Source organism: Myotis davidii, unplaced genomic scaffold (genome assembly GCF_000327345.1).
Source record: "Myotis davidii unplaced genomic scaffold, ASM32734v1 scaffold744, whole genome shotgun sequence".
Lineage (NCBI taxonomy): Eukaryota > Metazoa > Chordata > Mammalia > Chiroptera > Vespertilionidae > Myotis > Myotis davidii.
Genome location: NW_006294760.1, coordinates 110,133 through 127,727, shown reverse-complemented (window position 1 = coordinate 127,727; position 17,595 = coordinate 110,133). Strand labels below are relative to the sequence as shown.

Sequence of the window (17,595 nt, the reverse complement as noted above, 5' to 3'; positions counted from 1 at the left end):
ACCAGTATATGGAGAGTGGGGGAAGGGGAGGCAGAAAAGACCTTTGGGGTCTGACCTCCCAGACTCCAGCCTGCAGTGCTGATACCACACCCCAAATGGCCCTGTGGACTCAGCCAAGTCCTGCCAGCCTCATCTACACGGGGCAGCTCGGGCTGCTTTTCAGCAGACATGCTTGTTCCGAACCAGCCATTCTCCCAGAGACACCTTCTGTGGCTCTCTTGCCGCAGTGCAATGTGTCCGCACCGTGATCAGCAACACACAGCTGGCTGCAGATGAGCGGGCAGACCCCGTGGTTACAGTGTGCGGGAATGTTCTATGTGGCCAACTGGCACTCTTGGTCTCTACCTAGTGACCGACCATCGTACACCAGCTGTGGCTCAGGAAGCTCAGCTCCTGGAATTATCACACCCAGGACACGCAGAGAACGCACAGTGAGGTAAGTTCATTGAGCGTCAGCTACCTTCATGGCGCTGATAGCCTGGAAAGTCACCACTGATCTCAAAGGGGTCAGTGCTGGCAGCATCGCGTTGAATCTTGCACTCTTGCTCTTAATAGGGGAATGGTACTGCCCATATGGGTCACAGACCCAAACCTGTGGTGGGGAGAGGCAGTGGAAAGAGAGGTGGGTTAACAAAAGAGAAGAACATGGCACCCCCAGCAAGGAGGTCAGGCAGCTCCCCACTGCCCACAGAGGAAGTCTCATGTCCTCACATCCTGCAACCTCCCTCAGGAGTCAGCAGGGCAGGTGCCTCCCCAGGAGATGCTGACAAGGAAAAGGAGGTTTTCGGGCTCGGCAGTGGCCCTGACAAAGACAGGCGAGAGGACCGCTATCATCAACCCAACACCAGAGCCTGAGAGTGAGCACCGTCCATAAAGCCCGGAGAGTTGTTGAGATATAATCCACACCATAACGCCCCCTTTTAAAGTGTGCAATTCAATAGTTTTTCGTATATTCACAAAGTTGTACAATCATTGTCACTATCTAATTCCAAAACATTTCATCACCCCAAAAAGAAGCCCCATACCATACTCCGCACCCTCAGGTCCCAGCAACCTTGATCTACTTTCTATCTCTAGGCATTTGTCTCTTCTGGACATTTCATGTAAATGGAATCCTACAACAAGTGGCTTTTGTGTCTGCTTCTTTCACTTAGCACGCTGTTTTCAATTTCCATGTATGTTGTAGCGTGTATATAAATACTTCATTCTTATTTATGGCCAAAATGATATTCCATTGTATGGACCTACCATATTTTGTCTATTCATTCATCAGTTTATAGATATTTGTGTTGTTTCTACGTTTTTAGCTGTTATGAATAATTATGCTATGAGCATTTGTGTACAAGTTTTTATGTGGACAGACGTTTTCAATTCCCTTGTAGACAGTGTTTTCATATGTACCCAGGGGTAAAATTGCTGGGTCATATGAAACCTTTAAAGTTTTGAAGAACTGCCAGTCTTTTCCAAATCAGCAAAACCATCTTACATCCCACCAGCAACGTATGAGGGTTCTGATTTCTCTAAATCCTTGCCAACACTTGTTATCATTGTCTCTTTTATTAGAGAGACTACAGTGGGTGTGAAGTGGTATTTCAATGTGATTTCATTAGCATTCCTCTAACAACAATGATGTTCAGCATCTTTTCATAGGCTTATTGGCCTTTTGTATATTTTCTTTGGAGAAGCACCTATTTAGATTTTTGCCCATTTTTTAATTGGGTCATATATCTTTTTCATTGTGGGTCTGTAATAATTCTGTTTATATTCTGGATAGTAGAGCCTCATGATATACATAATCTGCAAATATTTTCTCCCATTCTGTGAATTGTCTTTCTTTTAAGCATAAAAGTTTGCTAATTTTGATCAAGTCCAACTTATCTATTTTTTCTTTGACTGCTTGTGCTTTTGGTATCACATCTAATAATACATCATTGCTTAAATCAAGGTCACCGGGATTTACACCTATGTTTTCTTCTAAGAGTTTTATAGTTTTAGCTCTTACACTTATTAAAAATCTATTGATCAGAATGTAAAGGTTTATTTCTGAACTCTCAATCAATTCTAATCCACTGATCTGTATGTTTATCTTCATACTAGTACCACACTGTCTTGATTACTATAGCTTTGTAGTACGTTTTCAAATCAGAAGTGTGAGTCCACCAACTTTGTTCTTCTTTATCAAGATTGTTACCACTATTCTAAGTCTCTTACATTTCCATACAAAGTTTAGGACCAGTTTCTTAATTTCTGCAGAGAAAAAGGCAACTGCGATTTTGATAGTGATTTCATTCTGTCTATTTACTGACCCAATTTTTGATCAAGGGATAAACCAGCACCCCCAAAGTGGGATGCCTCCCACAAAACATCTGTGTTGCTGCTGCTGTTTTGTACTATATGTATGGGGGAGGGGGACGAAGGAAGCCTAAATGTCCATGGAATGGCTTTAAAATCAAATCTTACTTACCAAAGAGGATTCCATGTATGCTTCTATCTTCTACGGACTAGGTAGCTTCCTATCACTTTTCTTTCTGGTCTAACCTACTTTCTAATCTCTGGTGCATTAGATGAATGCTAAGCCAGTGGGTCCAGCTTCTGGGAGAGGGCTGTCCAGGCCACTGAGGCCCCGTGTAGGAGGAAGAGATAGGGAGAGCTCACACCTGTAGCTCTGCTGCCCTCCACCCCATCTCCCAGTGGAGTGATGCCATAGTGATCAGGAAATGTGCAGGCATCTGGAGTCATGGGCACGGGCAGTGCCTGGGGCCTGAGGGCTGCACCAGGGGAAGCTGCAAAGAAGCCTTTGTTGTGTCCAAGCAATTCAAGGGCTGTGGGCAGGGGGTTAACAAACAGAATTGGGTCCATTTAAGTCTGTTTCCCTCACATTTTTATTAAACTTTTGGCATCCATGACATTTATCTACTGACAAGAATTTGCAAGCAACAAAAAGGAATGAAGTGCAAAAGGAAAATCCATAGGAAAGCAGGAGCAAGCCTGACTGCGGGCCTTTTTACATTTAAATGTGGCTGTGGTCCAGGATTTAACTGGATACAGGAAATGTTGCCGAGGAGAGGAAAGGAACTGGTGTTTCTGAGCCTCTGGGAAGAGCGCTGTGAGCCCCGGACCACGGCTGGAGAAGCTGCCTTCACCTCACTGTCTTAACTACCTGGGCTGCACCCCAGGAAGCTGGGCAGTGGCCCTGAGCACCTGTGACAGTATCCACCCCACAGCGCTCGTTTTATCACCTGCAACACGGAAAGGTAGTGTCCTACCTCTTGCAAAGCAGACACTAACACCCTAACTACCGAACAATAGTGACTGAGTACATAAGTCATAGATCATTTATTTCACAGTCCTTCACAGCAGTGTTAACAATGACCAGGCACGTGTGTTTACTATTCACAGAAACATCTGACATATAAGGTGAAGCAGAGATTAAAGTTATACAGAAGAATTCATAAGAGGATCTCATTCAGTAATCTCAAAGATATTCCTCTCTTTAGATAGGCGTATCACCATGGAGGAAAGTCTAAAAAGTTATACGTTAAAGTATGACACACACTATGTCAGGGTAATAGCATCTCGGACCACTTTAATTTTTTCCTGTTTGTTTATCTGCATTTTCCAGTTAGTTGTCAACAGCCAAGCAGGAGTGGTAATGAGAACAAAGCCCTGACCTGCAGCCCAGGAGGCCAAGAGCCAGGCCTGGGCTGGAAGCAATGAGATCACACACACAGGATGTGAGGTAAGGAGGCCTCAGAAGGACAACCTCACTGATCCAGCAGGTTGTCCCTTGGTATCCGAACCTCCTCAAATATTAAAATCCCATTATCCACACCAGGCGGACCTAGAGAGAGCAGAAAAGAAATGGAGCTGCAGGGCGAATCAACGCCAGCCTCAGAAATGCGGGCCCTGCTACTCCCAGGCCCCGCTCCACACAAATGCAAAGCCCTTTCCAGAAGTGCGATGCACTGTGTGGGGGCTGGGGGTGGGGGTGCTTTTTGCTGTTACCTGAAATGGCTGTGCCTTCCTGGAGCTCGGGTGGGGTCTCTGGGGCCACGCCTGCCTGTCTGAGCAATTGCTGTGATGGGAAAGGGCACGCTCCAGGCAGCAGAAAGAATGTCAGACAGAACAGAGCGGGGAGGAAAGCCCTGACTCCCCCAGAACACGGGTGCCTCTCCCTCCCGAAGCCTCCATCCCAACAGATGGGCAAATGCGTTAAGCAAATGCCTAAAAGACAAGGAAGATGGCCACAAGCACCAGGACAGCAGTGGGTGGCTGGGCAACCGGACCATCGGCAGGCTTTTGAAATCTGCCAACCCACTTCCTCATGACATGTCGGAGCTGGGCCCACTTGTTCACCCACCTTGGGAAGCCTTAGTCTGGGGGGAGAACATCTCCATTTAGAACATCGCCAGGACAAGGACACACTTGAATTTGGGAGCTCACAGGACACCACGCAGGCTTTCTGAGGTGGCGGTGTTTCAGTGTCTGCCCCACCTCGCGAGGGCCAGCCCCTGCTCTCAGTAACACTGACCCGGGGGAGGGGGGGCGCTGTCAGAGGCGGGGCCACCGGGGCTTTGGTCCTGGTTCCTGTGGGACACATGCAAAGCTCTCGCAGACACACCTGCAGCCCAGTCCTGTGGCCAAGCAGTCCCCAGTGCTCAGTGGTTGAAACACTTGAAGGGGCAGGAGTAAGACCACCCCTCCACCAAAGGTATGCCTTCTTCCCCTCTCTTTCCATGCCTTCTTCCCTCCTCTCTTTCCCTGCCCTTTCTTCTCTCTCATTTTTTTTTCGTCCTCCCCCATCTGTTTCTTGGCTTGGCTTGATCTTGGCTGGGGATGACTAGTAAAGCCCACAGGAGTGGCCCCCCTCCACCAAGTACTACTGGTTGAACTGTGTGTCCCCAAATCCATACGTTGGCGTTCTAACCCCCAGCACCTGTGAATAGACCTTCTTTGGAGATGGGATCTTTACAGAGGTAAACAACTCAAAATGAGGCCATTAGTGACTGGTGTCCTTAATACTAGTAAAAGGGGAAATTTGGACCCAGACACACATGGGAGAACATCATGTGAACATGAAGACACCATAAGTCAAGGACAGAGGCCTAGAGCAGACGCTTCCTCGGCCTCAGAAGGAACCAACCCTGCCCACACCTGATCTCAGACTTGTAGCCTCCAACACTAGTCTATGGAGTCAAGCTTAGGACATATCAGGGGCCTTGTGGGCACCGGCACCAGAAGCTGGGGCTCAGGGGCAGGAAAGAGAGTCTTCAACCTGCCCCTGAGAGCTCACAAGTCCAAGGAGAGGGGGCGATACCGCTCAGGACAGAGCTGCCTTCTCAATAGGCATCAGAGGCTGGGAGGAAACGAGACCAATGCATATGTGTAAGTGGCACCCCTCGAGGCTCTCTAGCCTGTACGGACTCTAACCAGGCCTCAGGGTCAGTCTTCCTGCCTCACCGTCTGGGAGAGCTGGGCTGCACTCTCCTCAGGCAGGTGGGAGCAGGCAGGAAGTGCTAATGAGGGCAGGAGGGAGTCTCCTGGGGACTCACCTTCTTTGTACATCATATCAACCACAGTCACTCCTGGGTACAAGCTTCCATTTTCGTCTCAGACAGGGACGATAAAGCAGTGGGGCCCTAAGGAAGGCAAAGAGATGGTGACTGAACTATGCTTCTAAAGACAGGAGTAGCCAAACCGGTTTGGCTCAGTGGATAGAGCGTCGACCTGCGGACTGAGAGGTCCCGGGTTCGATTCCGGTCAAGGGCATGTACCTTGGTTGCGGGCACATCCCCAGTGGGAGTGTGCAGGAGGCAGCTGATCGATGTTTCTCTCTCATCGATGTTTCTAGCTCTCTATCCCTCTCCCTTCCTCTCTGTAAAAAAATCAATAAAATATATTTAAAAAAAAAAAAAAAAAAAAAAGACAGGAGTAAAGCCCTGGCTGGAGGCTCAGTTGGTGGAGTGTCGCCCTGTACACCAAAAAGGTTGTGGGTTCATGAAACAGGTTGCAGGTTCAATTCCTAGTCAGGACACATACATAGGTTGTGGGTTTAATCCCCGGTTAGAGTACGTACAGAAGGCAACCAATCAATGTTTCTCTCTCACATCAATGTTTCTCTCTTTCTCTAAAAAATCAATAAACATATCCTTAGGTGACGATTAAGAAAAAAAAAGATAGGAATAAAGCTTTACAACTTCTGGGGGCAAGACACAGTTGATCACAGGTAACAGTGTATAACATCTAAATGTCTGGTCAATTTTATCATCATAAATATTACAAGACTAGAGTCCCAGTGCACAAATTCATCCACCAGTGGGGTCCCTGCAAGTTTGGGCTGAAACCTGCTCTCCGACATCCCCCAAGGGTTCCTGGATTGCAAGAGGGTGCAGGTCAGGCCAAGGGACCCCACTAGTGCAAGATTGGGGCCAGGGAGGGATGCAGGTTGGCCAGCCAGGGAGAGGCCTGGGGATGGCTCCAGGGTGTGTCTGGCCTATCTCGCTCAGTCCCAATTGGCCAGACCCCAGCAGCAAGCTAACCTACCAGTCCGAGCGTCTGCCCCTGATGGTCAGTGCATGTCATAGCAATCGGTTGAGCATTAGCATATTACACTTTGGTTGAACGGATGACTGGGACGACTGGACACTTAGCATATTAGGCTTTTATTATATAGGACAAATACAGCACTGTGCTTGTGTTTTCAGGGTCAAGTGCTCACTGGGGAGCAGTGATGGTGAGGAGAATCATTCTCATTTTCTGTGATGACCAACCTTAACACCGTCCAACCACAGTGAGCTGGGCAAAGACCACAGCGTAGTTCCTGTGCATGCCATTTCTGATGTACATCTTTTTAGCATCTTCACATGGTGTGTGGATCACAAACTCCTACAGAAACAGCAAAGCTATGGCATTTCTCTTCTTAAAGCTCATTCCAACACCTCGGCTCAGTGCAAGGATGACTGTGAAACAGGCCCACATCATGAAGTGCGCCCACTCGGGTGACATCACAGCAGAGCAGGAGACAACCAAGCCATCTGGCTCAGCCTTGTGAGGTCAAGGCCCTATACCACCACCTCAGTTCATACACTCACCTCCACCTCCCGTGAAAATGACTAGAAATGAAAGCACTTCAACGACTCTTCCGTCAGGAAAATAAGGTGCCAGTTTTCGTTGGTTAAGAGACCTCCTTCCTGGTCTCTCTCTGTTATAATGGTGGGCTGGAACGGGTGCTACTCCCGAGCCACTGGGCTTCAACATCTAAAGACTTTCTTCAGTGATCAACATCTTTCTCTCTAGTCTAGACACATTGAGGCTCTGATTTTAAATAATCCAACACCCAGACCCCTAAAAGCCCAGTAATATCCATTCAGCTCTCCATACACACCTGTCCCCCAAACATCTCACCTATGAGGTTCACAAGATAGAATGATCTGGGGTCCAACTCCACATCTATGTGTTTCCTTTTGTCTGCTGGGTATCACTCCTTCAGGACTAATCACTTGGTTCCTCCTGCCCATCCCTGTGACCTGGGTCATGAATATCACTGCCTACATAAGAAAGGTCTGTCATTCAAACACCAACCAACTAACCAAAGGTCAAAACAGTGTGCTCAATGCCAGCAAAACCAACAGGCAGCCATGCCGTGCTCCCTCCACTGCTTAGGCCCTCAGCCCATACCATTTTGATTTGTATAAAAAGAAATAACTTAGTTAAGGCTTTGATGGCTCTTTCAGAATTTCCCAAAAAGGTTCACACATACAAGCCCTCAGAACCATTTGTAAAAGATTCTCTATCTTATAAGAAAAAGAATCTTATATCGCACGATCTCACTCATATGCGGAATCCAATGAGCAAACCAAACTGTTGAACAAAACAGATCCAGAGACACAGAAGCATGGAACAGACTGAGGAATCTCAGAAGAAAGGCAGGGGTGAGGGGCTGAGTGGGGAGAAATCAACCAAAGAACTTATATACATACTAGTATATGCATAACCCCTGGCCACAGACAATAGTGTGGTGAAGGCCTGGGGAGGGGGTGGGATGGAGGGGGAAAGGGGGGACATCTGTAATACCTTCAACAGTAAAGATAATTTTTTTAAAAGAAAAGAAAAATAATCTTAGAATGTGTCATCCAGGTTGTCTCCTTAACATAATCAAGGATTCCAGCTCAAAACAGTCTGAAAAGAACCCTGATCAGGGAGAAGTGAGAAGAAAATGCAGGTTTCTGTTTAAGTCTCTGCTCAGAACACGGTTTTCTTCCCTTACCCCTGGAAGCCAGCAGCACGGATCACAATGGACATGCTCCTCTAACCTGCTGGTTCTCCCTAATTTGACTCGCCACCTGCGTTACCCTGAAACGCCACCATGGCCAGCTCTGAATACAAGGCACCGGGGCCAGGCAGGGGCGTCCAGGGGAAATGCTCATTTAATTGGAGCCGACAATATTGACGATGTGACTGAACTAAACCAACAAGCTATTGATCAAGGAAAGATTCTCTCAGGTTTCAGACTCGAACGTATGCAGATTCCACTTTCCTTCTGGCCAAGAAATGCAGCTTTGAAGCCTAAGAAAACCCGCTCTGACACATGTTTGCGCAGGCAGTTTTCACATGTGCGAGGGCTTTGCAGAGATATAAATGGACATGGCTGCATCCTTTTAAGAGAGGTCTCCGAGGCTGCCCTGGTCTTGGCGGGCCAGCCAAGACTTCTCAAAGAAAGGAACTGTTTGAGGCTTAATCCCTGGGGTGCAGTTAAAAACAAACAAAAAAACAACAACAGCCCATGTGGGAGGCGAAGATTACACCTCGAGGGAAGAAGGGGTAGTAGCAGAAACCACTGGCCTGGCAGGAACGATCTGGCAGGGAAGGAATGGCAGGAGGCCCCCGTCCCCGTAAACATCTGATATGCTCTGGGAAAGGAGGTTTGTCACTTTTGGCAAAAACACTTGATTTGGAAAGTTTGCATCAGCCCAAATGCTGGCGTTGTAGCTGATCTGCATAATGCACACCATGTGTGTCGGCTCCCAGTATCATGCTTTGTTGAAGGCCAGCAGAGTGGTCACTGCTCTAAGTTCTAAAAATTAAGATGGCCCTGGCCAGTTTGCTCAGTGGTTAGAGGGTTGGCCCTAGGACTGAAGAGTCAAGAGTTCGATTCCCAGTCAAGGGCACATACCTCCATTGCAGGCTCAATGCCCAGCCCCAGGCAGGGTGTGTGCGGGAGGCAACCAATTGATTTGTCTCACATCAATGTTTCTCTCTCCCTCTCCTCCACTCTCTCTCTCTAAAAAAAAAAAAAAAATATCAATGGATGCCCTAGCAGCTAGGGCCTAGATGATTTGACTCAGTGGATAGAGTGTCAGCTTGAAGACTGAAGGGATCCCAAGTTCGATTCCAATGAAGGGCACATGCTCATTGCTGGCTCTCAGCGGCACATGCCTGGGTTGCGGTCTTGGTGCTCAGTTGGGGGTGTGCAGGAGGTAGCCGATCCATGATTCTCTCTCATCATTGATATTTCTGTCTCTCTCTCCATCTCTGCAATCAATAAAAATATATTTTAAAAAATTAATGGAAAAATATCCTTGGGTGAGGATTAAAAACATAAATAAATAAATAAAAATTAAGATACCTTCGCCCGAGAGATGTTAGAGCCTCATTTATTTGTTAAATTTAGCATAAAATACAAAAATAAAACTTTTACCTCAACTATCTATACCACCACCCACCCCCACCTAAAAAAATAAATAAAACAACCAACACAGGGGAAGGAATGACCCAAAACTGTGAGCGGCTGGAATAGTCCTCGAGGGAGTGGAGGCTCTTTGATATGCTCTAATAGTTTAAAGGGACAGGAAGGGGAAGCACAACAGCACATGAGACCTCCACCCCCTCTGTGCCGTCCTCCGGAGACTCAGCATCCACCGGAGTCCCTGCATCATCATGGTTTCACACCAGGGAGCTGCGTCGTTTGTGCTGTTGAGGGGAAATTATTTTTGTGGAAAAAATAACTGTAAGATGAAACAAATAAATAAATGTGGGTGAGGGTAGTTTTCCCTTTAATGACAGCAAGGTGACTTCAATACCATGGTTTAGGGAGAGGAAATGTTGGTCAGCCCAAACCCACAAGATGTCAGCCCCCATCTCTTAGCAGGAAAGCGAAGCTATGAGGGATGATCACACTAGAACCTGAGACTTGCTCGTGAACTGCACAGCCAGAATCAGTTTCTTAACCCCTGTGAGCCGCAGTTTCTCCCCCTGTAAAATAGGGACAGTGATACCTTCCTGTAGGTATAGAACATTTAACAATGTGGCAGGTAGAGGGTTGAGCCTGTGCCCCGCACACACGTGCTCAATGAACAGAAGCAGCTCGCTGACAGGTCACGGGCTGTGAGGGGATACAGTACACGATGCAGAGGGTGTCTGACACGGAGCTGAGCTCGCAGTGGGCCTTCACTAAAGGGCAGGCCTCACTGTTGCTGTTATCATGACCTTGGACATCTGCTGGAGGCTAAAACCAACAGTAGTTAGCATTAATGCAAAAAGACCCATTGGAAGGCCAACGCACTTTGATACTCAGCAAGGCTGAAAATCAGCATAATAATGCTCTGCTGTGGCCTCAATGGCTGAAGGCAATTTCCTAACCTGATAATCCTTTTACCGTTCACCAAACTTTACTGTGGATATGCCTGTTTGCATTGCTAAGGACAAATGTGCATTCAAGTAAACAAAAAGCAGACCGGCCAGAAGTGAGCTTCTCCTCTAGAGAGAGGTTTCCACCTGGCCTTCCCATGCTTTCTAAACTCATATTTCTCGTCTAGTGTTTTCATTTGTGCACAGCCCCTTCTTCAGATCCTCAACACTCACTGCAAAAGGTTGCGGCAGACATCACTGGCTGCTTAAGACAACCAGCCCCAGGAGGAAAGGCAGGCACCCTCCAACACAGCCCTCACCTGAACCTGTCTTTCCCAACACTGAGCAGCTAGCCTTTGTGGGTCAGGAAAACCTACTTACAAAAGCCCAGGCTCTAAACTTCAAACTCAGCAAAAATGAAGACCTGGTCGACCAGCCACACACACATGCACAGGCCACAACCATACTCATGCGCAGGCTTGCATACGTACGTGTACACAAACTCATTCCTAGAGAGAACTTCGAAATGTGTTTGTTCCTTTGTAGTTCTCCGTGATACCCAATATCAAACAAGAAACTATAACAAAAAGTGAAATAAGTACACATCTGTTTTCTTTAAACAGGGGGAGTAGGAGCTAAAGAATGGGGGGTGGGGATCTGCAGAGCAGGGTTGCACGTGGCCGGTTGTGACCCACAGTGGAAATATCAATAGAGAGGGTCTGCATCTCAAGCAACTTTTAACTAACGAGAAGGGGAGGGAAACTCTTGGAGTTCACCACATGTAGTAAACATAAAAAAGGTATGATGTGAAATGTTGGCTTTGGTTGTCCTACGGATTTTTGTGCAGGTAACGAATAAGAACATGGCACAATGCCAGCACCGAGGACCTGGTTCCAAGTGAGGAAGACGCAGCACGGACAACACCCTCCTGCCGCACAGTGCGCTGGAGAGTACCCACAATGACATCCCATCACTAACCCGCTATTGTGAGAAAGGACACCCAAGCAGCTTTGGCACTTTTCTCATAGAGTTGTCACGGGCATTATTTATTGAGTGCATGGAAGGTGCTTAGAACAGAACCCACCACATAGTAGGTGCTGTGTAAGCGCTGGCTGGTATTAGACTCATGGAGGTAAACACAGCACATAGTAGGTGCTGTGTGATGACTGGTATTAGCACATGTCCACCTCCACTGAAGCACTTAGATGACTGCTGTGAATCAGAGCGCCTCATGCCAGAGGGTTTACCCAGAGGGTGTGAAGTTGGGCTCGGTCAGAGAGAGAGGCTGGTTTTCTGCAGGTGACCTGTTACCCTGAACCACACAACAAGGGAAAGAATCCTCGCCTGTGCAGTGAGGTCAAAAGTGGCCTCGGTCTGGATCGCTTTCGCGTTGCTCCCATGGCCCCTCTTAGTCATTGCAAACATCCCAGTGTATTTCTGTTCCTGGAGTTAACCAGATGTTAGAAGGGGGTTAGCTGCTCAGGTGGCCACTCTGACTATCTAACTACAGACCTCTCAGATCATTAGGAATGCTGGCGAGAGAGGAAGAGGTGAGTTGGAAATAATTATAAAAAATTATAATCCAGCCCAGCTGGTGTGACTCAGTGGTAGAGAATTGACCTATGAACCAGGAGGTCATGGTTCAATTCCAGGTCAAGGCACATGCCTGGGTTGCGGGTTGGATCCCTCATCCATGGTGTTTCTGTCTCTCTCTTCCTCTCCCTTCCTCTCTGAAATCCATAAAAACATATTTTAAAAAGTTATAGTCCTGACCAGTTTGGCTCAGTGGATAGAGCGTCGGCCTGTGGACTGAAGGATCCCAGGTTTGATTCCAGTCAAGGGCATGTATCTTGGTTGTGGGCACATCCCCAGTCGGGGTTGTGCAGGAGACAGCTGATCGATGTTTCTTTCTCATCAATGTTTCTAACTCTCTATCCCTCTCCCTTCCTCTCTGTAAAAAATCAATAAAATATGTAAAAAAAATTACAATCCATCTGGTGACAGCTAATGTGATGTTAAGAATATGACAGGCTCAATGCAAGACAAAAAAAGAGAGTGAGAAATTCTCATTCCAAACAAAGTTCTGGCTGAACCAATCCTGTTTCATTTTTTTCTGCATGAGCATGAAACACACACACACACACACACACACACACACACACACACCCTAGCCACTGTGAATTGTTAAGGCTCTCCATAAAAGAAGACATCATTGAGATACATGCCTTACCTGGAGTGGCTGAAACCACTTATTTATACGTGCTGGGCTTCTGAGATTCCTGATCGCACCACCAAATAGCCAATAAATTATTCCACACTGGAAACAAGGACAGCACAGGCCACTGTGAGCAACAGCCAACGACTGAGTGACAGCTAGCCCCCTGGTCAAACGCCATGCCCACCCCTTCACCCCTGTCAGACTCCATTTCCTCTCCGCAGACAGAGCTCACAGTTCACTCGAGAGGGAGGCCACTCCAACACCACAGAGAGTCAGCCCTCCATCCCGGGCCGCCCTGTTCACCCCATCAAATGGCTGTCCTGAACGTTCACTCTGCCTGTGTGCTCAGGGTCCAGCTCGCGAGGCCTGGGGTGAAAGACAGGCAACCAAGCAACAGGAAGGCGACCAAGCTGGCTGTGTAGGACCCCCGCACTGCTCCCCCTGCTGTGGGGCCTGGGACAAATGGCACAGAAGCCCTCATTCCCCATCGACAATGGAGTAAATGATGAGCACCCCAACTAGTGAGCGCCCACCCCTTCCAGGCACTGAGCTCCATTCACATGAGGTCATTGGTTCTCATGACAACTCGGAGAAGAAGCATCACCCTGCTTGTCAGATGAGGACCCCAAGGTTCAGGAGAGGCAAGTGACCTGGCAGGCCTGTGCCAGAGGAAATGGCAGGGCTGGGGTTCAAGCCCAACCTGCCTGGCATCTAACAGCATTTCATGAAGCTGCTGCAAGGATTCGGTGAGAGTCAGCAGCCAAGACTTCGTTACCTGGGGAAAGACTTTGTAAACCCGGGGAAAGTATTACTGATGGAAGGAGATGGAGGGGGTCCCCTGCCTAGGCCTCTAAGCTTTAGATGGGGACTAGATAGAGCGACGACCCATGATAGCAGGGAAAGCTGGGTGAGAGCTGGGGTGCAGGCTGATCCCACCTCAGTCTACTAAGTGAGCCACTCTCTGGAGAGTGCTGGGAAGGGCTCAGGCCACATCTCAGGGGTCACAGACCCAGCACGCATCCAGGCCTGGCATGGAGCATATCACAGGTGTTACCAGCTCCCATCTGAACACAGCCTATGGGTGGGCATTGGCAGTGCCGTCTTCATGGGAGAGAAACTAAGGCCACTCAGCCCACTCACCATGACCTCAGATGTAGAGGGAACACACCAGACCTGTGACTAAACCTCAGAGACTGGACGTGTGCCAGGTTATTGGTCTCCCTGCTGCCACGGACCAGTGGTCTGTCGTGTGGGTCAGGAAGCCACCAGCACCGGGCTGTGGCAGGCCAGGCCCCTCCCACACAACAATAAAGGCAGGTCTCCCAAAAAAACCTTTGTGAGCATCTGGGCGCTTTCATTCCAAGAGCCAAGGGGATACACTGAGGCACTGCAGGCGCTGTTTGAGACAGTGGTGACCCCAGAAAGGACAGTGCTATGGACTGAACTGTATCCCCCCAAATGCATATGCTGAAGCCTTAATCCCCAGTACAGTGGTATTACAATATGGGGCCTTTGGGAACTCATTAGGCTTAGATGAGGTCATGAGGGCAGCGCCCTCACCATGGAATCGGTGTTCCTAGAAGAGATATCTGAGAGCTATTTCTCTCGCACGCTCCCTCCCAGCCTCCCTCTCTCTTTCTCTCTCTCTCCCACCATCCACCCTCTTGTGAGGACACAAGGAGGAGGCAGCCATCTGCATGAAGAGGGTCCTACTCAGGAACAGGACCTGCTGGCTCTGATCTTGGATTTCCAGCCTACAGAATGGCGAGAAGATAAATTTGTGTTGTTCAAGCCATTAATCTATAGTATTTTATCATCAAGCCCAAGCAAACTAAGACCGATAGTAAGGTGACCCAAGTAAGGAAGGGACCAGTCGTGGGAGGAAGCTAAGCTAAGTGAGGGTGACAGGCTTCCCTGGCACCGCTCTCGTTCCTGCCCCTCACTGTGAGCTGTTTGCCGAGCCAACCTGGCGGGCCAGCACTTGGCTGTGTGAGCACAACAGTATTTGTCCAAAGCGCTGAGGGACACCCGAGTCTGTGGGTAGCAGACATGGAGGGAAAAGAAGGCCCAGCCTGTGGGCACAGGTGATGAGATGAACTGATGCTGACGCCCCTGCTCAGGTAAACAGCCAGCTCAGGAGAAGGTAAAAGGAAGTAGGCAGAGGCCACCAGGGGTTCTGGGCTGGCAGGGAGATGTGGGGATGCCCTGCCTACCCCAGAGCTCCCAGGCACTGCTCCCAGCATCCTGCATCTATCCCTCCAGCGCCAGGAAGGGGTCTTAAGCAGCACAGTGATCAGAGAAGCATTTTAAAATATCTATTTCTCTAAATCTACTCAGATTTTTGTCCAGGATATTCAAGAGAACAACTTCTTAAAAAAGCTTTTGATTAAGAAATATTTCAAACAAAATAGAAGAGTATGATGAACTAAAGATGACCGACCTCACAGCCCATTTTGCCCCCATTCCACACCCCAGGTAATCTTGAAGTTTATCCCAGATGCCCTGTCATTTCATCCACAAACAGGTCCTATCCATCTGTAAAAGAGAAATAGTCTTTTTAAAAACATAACCCTAAAACCATTATCCCGCCTAGAATATAACTATCCTTTAGTATCACCAAATTTGCAATGTACACATTTCCCCAGCTGGCTTGTAATTTTTTCTTTAGTTTGTTGTTTGAATCAGGATCTAAGTAATGTGCACACATTGCAATTGGGTGGAATGTCCCTCAAGTCAGCTTGGACCGTAGGCTGCCTCCCCCCATTCAGTCAGACATTCCCTGCAGGACTCAATGCACCAGGCTCAATGCCGGACTCTGGAGATTCCAAGAGGGCCCCGCCCACAATTCAGGGAGACCCGTGGAGGTTTCCCAGGTCACACTCCACCAGACCTGGCTGAAGAGAAGGCAGGTGGAGGGGCGAGATGGACCCTGAGTGTAGACCGGGATCCTCCATTGTTTCTGAAAGGGGGGTCCATCTGGTACATCTCAGCTGAATTTCTTCTCCCTGGAGCCACAGCCGATGCATCCAGAAGGGAAGAGACCCTGACTGGCTCAAGTCCCAGGGAGGCCGGTCTCTCTGGAAGGACCTCCTGGTGGGTGCCGTCACCCCAGTGGGCACTCATAAATTTCTTTGGTTTTAGATCCTACATATTTTTGACGACTACACTGCAGAACAGAAGTAACTGCCAGCTTGGACTCACCACTGATCCACAGGCCTTCCCATCTAGTCATTCTGGCATCCTACTCTAGTTTAATTCCCGCTGTGGGAACATCAGACTGAGGCGTGGATACAGGGACTAATTCTGAGGCCCAGGGGCGTCCACGGAGGGAAAGATATATGCAGGGCCACATGAATGACCCTCTTCGGGGGCCTTGGGGCACCATGAGGGGCCACGGCAGGCATGCCCTTCAAGCCACTCATTCACCATCTTTGGTGAGCTGGGACACACAAAGCAAGCCCACGGCACAGTGCCATTTTATACCCTTTTGGTCAGCAAAATGCAGAAGTCTGAGACTTCCCAGTGCTGGGCGTATCCACACAAAGGAATACAATACAGCGGTCAAAAGTGAACAAGCTTCCGCTGTGCATCATTCTCAAAATGGCAAAACTACAGAGACGGAGAACAGATTAGAGGTTGCCAACAAACAGGAATGGCAGGGGTTGGAGGCAACTGCAAATGGGTAGCACTGTGCCTGTCTGGGATGATGAAACAGTCCTCTATCTTTTTTGTTGTTGTTAATCCTCCCCCAAGGGTATTTTTCCATTGACTTGTAGAGAGTGGAAGGGAGGAGGGAGAGATAGAGAGAGAAACATCATCGATGTGAGAGAGACACATCGACTGGTTGCCTCCCACACATGCCCAGGGATCGAGCCTGCAACCAAGGCATGTGCCCTTGACCTGAATTGAACCCATGACCCTTCAGTCTGGGGGCTGATGTTCTAACCACTGAACAACCGGCTAAGGCCAGTTCCCTATCTTGATTGTGATGGTGGCTGCTCGAATCTGTGTATGGAACCAAACTGCACAAAACAACAACAACAGCAGCAACACACACACACATACACACACTCGAGTGTGTGGAAAGCTATGAATCTGAACAAGATCTGGTCTAGCGATCACACTGCGGCAGTGCCGACTTCCTGGTTTCATACTGCATTACACTATGTATGGTGTCACCACGGATGGAACCTGGGTGAAGATGGAACTCTAGGTACTACTTTTGTAGTTTCTTGTGAGCATCACTATTCCAAAATAAAAAGATTTTAAAAGATAAATATGAATGCAGTGGCATGCAACCATATGGATCCATTAGCGATGATAGTTAAGTGAAGGAAAGAAAATCACAAACAATTGATATAGTTTTTATAAAATTAAACAAATACAAATATTTGATTGACCCAATGCAATAAAACCCAACAAAAGGAAAAGCAAAGAAAACACAAAAACAGGATTGAAGGCAATGAGTAAAGAGGAGGGTGAGGGATGGGTTATAAGCTGTACATTTTACAAAAATCTGTTCCCATGAATAGACTGATAGCTGCAGGAACCCTTGTCATTCAAAACCAAGTGTCAGTTCGTGGGAGCGGTGCCCAATCCCTCTCACCGTTACTGCTGTGGCCATGTCCGCTGTGGAGAGCACTTCTCCTATGACGGGGCTTTGACTGACAAAATTCTTTGTTTTCTCTGCGTGGAAACAGGACAGGCCCAATGTCAAGGTTTCCTTATGGTTTGCTGAACTTATGGATTAA

The 17,595-nt window shown here is 48.2% G+C and overlaps 1 long non-coding RNA gene across 1 annotated transcript in view; it reads right to left on the bottom strand.

Moving 5' to 3' along the window:
* Positions 1-6,878, bottom strand: part of LOC107184016 — a 7,603-nt gene extending 725 nt beyond the window's left edge. Inside the window, exons 1-3 of the long non-coding RNA XR_001514829.1 lie at positions 6,771-6,878; positions 5,553-5,639; positions 461-592 (exon numbers count right to left, since the gene is read on the bottom strand). This is a non-coding gene — a long non-coding RNA (uncharacterized LOC107184016). The remainder of the gene's footprint in view (positions 1-460; positions 593-5,552; positions 5,640-6,770) is intronic.
* Between the last annotated feature and the right edge of the window lie 10,717 nt (positions 6,879-17,595).